The sequence below is a fragment of the Triticum aestivum genome, chromosome 5B, assembly GCF_018294505.1.
Source record: "Triticum aestivum cultivar Chinese Spring chromosome 5B, IWGSC CS RefSeq v2.1, whole genome shotgun sequence".
In the NCBI taxonomy this organism is placed as follows: domain Eukaryota; kingdom Viridiplantae; phylum Streptophyta; class Magnoliopsida; order Poales; family Poaceae; genus Triticum; species Triticum aestivum.
Window position 1 is genome coordinate 18,562,562 of NC_057807.1, and position 5,387 is coordinate 18,567,948.

Below are 5,387 nucleotides of genomic sequence, written 5' to 3' on the forward strand. Positions count from 1 at the left end.
AACTCTTCCTCTAAAATATGCTCCAAAAAAACTTCCTCTAAAATTGTATAAACTCTTTTCATGTCCTGCAAGCAAAATAGATCGAGAGGCGTAAGAAGAAAGTTCACCTTCAGTTGCATAATAAGAAAGGACATGTGATTTCCACTAATTAAAGTGCTCTCGGTGGTAATCATGCCGCCGGAAGCCACCGCCGCGGCCAGAAGTTCCAAGAGAGGACCAAGGAGATAAACGTTAATAACCTCTGAGACCCTCTGCACAATCACCCGCCCACACAAGCCTACAGTGCTTTCTGCCCGTTGCATCAATGATGGAAGACAAACCAGTTGTTAACCCAAAAGAGAGAAAATTCCATGAGCGACGAAAGAAAGAAAAACAGTTTTTCATCTCTTGTCGGGTGAAAAAAAAAGGCATGATTATCTCTGCCCTCTAATCCTATGTTCTAGAAGTCATTACCAGGTGGGTGGTAGTGTTTACCTTTAAATGATGTTTGCCCCTCCTCCAAGATTTGGCTCTTTGCTACGCTGAATTTTTGAATCAACTTAGATATTGCCGAAGCTTACACTTCCGCTAGCTTGATTCTTTGTTCAGAGCAATGTCGGGTGTCCCTGCAGATTAAGCATATTGTAATTGCAAAAAACAACATAGTTGCTATTGTTATTTATCTAGCTATTGCTCACGACAAGAATTTGATTAATGTGTCGATGACTATAATCTGGCTTTCTGGGCCATAGTACTTAAAAGGAATATGATTGTACTAAACTCTAATATTAGCGATTGCAGCTTGTCAAAGTGTTGTTGTATTGTAAGTCTCAATCAGGCTTTGTAATGTTTATATGTTCTTAGCCATCGGAAGTGATACACTGCTTTGAACTACTTCCTTTTTATCTTTTGTGGACATAGCTATTCAATCCTTTTGAACTTCATCCGCAGTCGGACAGAAGATCATCCAGTCTTGATATACTTTTTCGTACATGCATCAGGCGATAAACCAAAAGTAAGTATCATGAGAAAGTGATATTGGCCGGTTAAGGACACTGCATTTTTGGCCTGAAAGAATTTTTTTTTGCTTGGTATATTCAGGACAAAATAAGCACGAGACTTAACAATGACAATGAAAGGCGGTGAGTGAAGCTGGACCGGAACTTCTTCAACAACTCGAGCTTCATGAATCTGATCTATAGAAAGTGAGTTAATATGACAAATTATATATTGTCCTAAACTATGTAAGCTATATGGCAGAAACGACCCGTTGCGAAATTGAATAGTGCAAACCTACCCCATCATGGATAGAACATCACAATCAAGGGTTTGAGTGTAGAGGAACAGATGGAAGAAATCCATTAGCTCAACCTGTTGTCCTAGTCCACCTACAGATTTACGACGCCGACGAGCTCTCCGGCATGGCGAGCTTGACAGCAGAATTCCATCATGATGCGAACTGCTCCACAAAACTCTACGGTCCTTAATCCTTACACAAAATAGCAGAATTGCATGTGTGCAAGAGGATGCAGCAAGGGGATAAGAATCTCAATATCTCATACCTTGTGAGGGAGAGAAGCAGATCGAAGAGTCACTGATGTGCTTGGAGGAGGGGCAAAGTGCGTTGTCTTCCCATCTCGTTCACCCGTCCACCCCTCCTTGTTCGCCGGTGCAGCATCCTCCCCAATCACCCTCGCCACGGCCACGGATCTCGAATTCAGACCCCATACTCGAGCACAAACCACGTTGACCGCCGCTGCTTCCCGTAGTTCACCGGCTTGTGCAGCACCCTGGCTACGACCATGGCAAAGGCGTCGCGGATAGGCGGATGTGGGTTGGTGGTCTCTGGCGTACGCGCAAGAATTGATTGCATACAAATTAGATTGAGGTGGGATTTGCATTCGTAAATCAGGGAGGGGTGGTTACCAAGCGACGATACTCTGCCATTAGGAGTAGATATATATACATGCACGTACGATATGAAGACATGTGGTAAAACTGGCAGGAATGGATACGATTGATAATGGAGATAAATAGTGACGAATGTTGGCCTAATTTACTATCATCTTGCATGGAAACAAATCATCAAGGGAAGGAATACTTCCTAGTACTACATCTCATATGAAGCTTCCTAATTAATTAAACTGGCAGTACTATGTGTTAGGGATACAACTATTAGGTATGACTCGTCCAGGAAGGGCCGGGCTATACCTATGGCGATTCATCATATGAAGCCCAAGAAAATACTAGAAGATGGCGGTTCAGTTAAGGGCCCAAGGCCCAAAGACGGCTTAAGGCCTGTAGAGATAAACCGCCATGTATGTATGACTTGTATTGTAAGGCAAGAATAGATAGTCACCGAGACGGACACGGTGGATTTGACTTCTTGAAAGGCAGCTTCAAAGGGCTCAAGGGACATGTTGTGGGCCGGATGATCAAGAGTCGTCGCGGCAAGCTCTACACAGACGACGCAGGCTGGGGCCCCGAGGCCGGCTCAATTGAGTATGGGTACCGGGTCCCCTTCGGCGGAATCCACGTCTTCATCGGCAAGATCGGCGAGCCGGGCCCTGAGCCGGACATGTGCACCGACATCGTCTAGACGACTCAGCGTGCGAGACCCACCCAAGCTCAGCCCGCCATGAAGCATGCCTTTGTGGGATGCATCCACGGAGCGGAATTTGATGAAGGGTCTATGTCTGGTGGTGAGACGGCCATCTACTCTGATGGTGAATCGTCCACGGGTGAGACGGACTCGTTGTATCAACTGCAAGATGGCGGGCTTGGGGGCTATTCCGATGGCAACAGTATTCCGGACCCCTATGAGCCGCCAAACAGAGTCGGGATCTTCATGGCTGGCATGCAACCTAGGCAAAACTCTACGACTGCGGCAACGATGACTTGCGGGTCAGCAGCGGTGACGGCAGCCGGGGCAGGAGGCCCTGCATGCCCGCCGGCTCAGGTTCTGATGGCTTTAATGGATAATTTGACGGCTCTGTTAACCGCTGTGGTCAACACGGCCAATCAAGCTCAACATGATGCGGAAGTGGCACAATTACGTGAGGAGGTAGCGCAAGCCGAAGAAGACCTGGCGGCAGAGGACGTCAGGATGGCTGCGGAACGGGCGGCTTTGGATGCTCAAGCCCAGCGGATTCAATCAGAGGCTTTCCGGCTTACGATGGATCACGCGTCAAATGAGATCATGAGGAGAAGGCACCAGTCCCGTCTACATGCGGATTATGAGCCTAGAAACCTCTTCCGCACGCCTGGTGCAGGACCTAGTAACCCGCCAAAGGTAAACCGTGTTGCGGCGCCCGGGGCTGGGACGCCGGTTCAACCACGTATGACGGAACCCCCTCGTCTGAAAACTGCTCCACCTCAGCATGTACCGACACCATCGGTCATTATTCTAATCATTTGGAGAACATGATCGCTACGGCGGCATGTTTGGCGGCTCTCCCGATGGATGGAGACTCTCCAACGACAGTTGAAACATGAAGGGTCAGAGAACTTCTTCAGTCAGCATTGGCGTAGCAGGTGGCGTATTCTTATAATCGAGACATGATTCATTCAACCCCTCGCCCAAGCCAGAGCCGGAGCTATAGCAGGCACATGGATTCACCCGCCGTTTCAAGCAACGCCCAACGCCGAGACCAGCCGCGTGGGCATGACCCGGCGCGTGATGGAGTTCCTAATTTGGTTGATCAGGACAGAGTGCGTCAAGAAGCCGAGCAGGCGGCTTAGCGGGCGGCTTACCAGCCCCTTCCATTTTATCCAACGACCTCGGTTGAGGCAGGTGTGACCTCAAGATCTACAGGGGTGTCGTTTTTGGTGCCGGCTTTGCGTAATGAGCGTCTGCCCAAGGATTTCAAAGGACCTCGAATGGTGCCGAATTGCACAACCGACTTACCCCCTGAGGCGTGGATTAAAAGTTATGAGATGGACATGGAGTTATTGGAAGTTAGTGACGCTGCGTGTGCCAAGTACTTCACCATGATGCTGGATGGAACGGCCCGTACTTGGTTAAAGGGGCTGTCGGCTAATTCCATCGGTTCATGGGCAGAGTTAAAGGCATGGTTCATTCAGAACTTTAAGGACACATCCAAGCAGCCCATGTCGATTGTGGACTTGACTAATTGCAAGCAAGAGGAGGGTGAATCCATAACCCATTGGGTGCGCCAGGTCAAAGCTATCATACATTCATCCGATAACATGAACGCCGGTTCTGCAGTCTTAATGTTGAAATTTTTTTGCCGTTTTGAGCCTCTGAAATAGAAGCTGGGGCGGCTCAAGCGCGATTGTAATGACATGGGCCAGCTGATGGCGGCTCTAGTCAAATATGCCGACTCTGATAGTACCAAGGACCCTGAGTTTGACGATGAGAAGACAGGGAAGGGAAAGAAGAGTGGCAATGCTAAGGGCCCGCAACATAAGCTGGCGAATCAAGAGGGCAATGGTAAACGCAAGGCTGATGGTAGCTCGGAGTTTGTGGCTAACTCCAATGCACATCGCAACAATCAACATCGTAAGGGGAGGCCGCCTCCTCGGACCGGCGGGTCATGTCGTACTCTTGAGCAGTTGCTGAATGAGCCCTGTCCAAGGCATGGCACGCCAGAGAAACCAGCCACTCACCTTTGGAAAGATTGTACAATTATGAAGGCTTTCAAAAACTCTAACACGTTTGATGGTAATCATGGACCGGGCGGCGGCTCAGGCGGCGGCGGTTTCCAGGGCCCGGGTTATGGAGGTGGCGGTTCTAATTCCAACTTCCAGGGGCCCCCAAGGTCATCAGGGCGGTTTTAATCAAGGTAATTAGGGTGGTTACAATCAGCAATCCGACCAGGGAGGTGAGCAGCAGCAGCAATCTGGATATCAGAGTAATCCAAAAGCAGTTGAATAGTGGACAGTATCATGTGTTTACCACCAGTTTGTGCAAACGGGACCAGAAGCTTCATAAGAGGGCTGTGAACGTTGTTGAGCCGGCAGTTCCTCGTTACTTGCGATGGTCTGAGCAGCCTATTCTGTGGAGTAGAGAGGATCACCCTCCCCGGGTTGACAATCCGGGTCACTTGGCCTTGGTGGTGGCACCTCAAGTTGGTGGATACAAATTCACTAAAGTGCTCCTGGATGGAGGCAGTAGCATCAACATCCTTTATTATGAGACTTTCCATCACGTGGGGTTAACTGATAAAAAACTTAAGACGTCCAACACTTCCATGGAGTGGTGGCTGGTAAGTCAGCGTACCCGGTGGGCAAGATTGAGCTGGAGGTGGCCTTTGGAGATGAGCATGATTCCAGGGCTGAGAAGTTAACCTTTGAAGTGGTCAAAATCAGGAGCCTGTACCACCCTCCGTTTGGATGGCCGGCTTATGCCAAGTTCATGGCACGGCCGTGTTATGTTTATCTGCAGC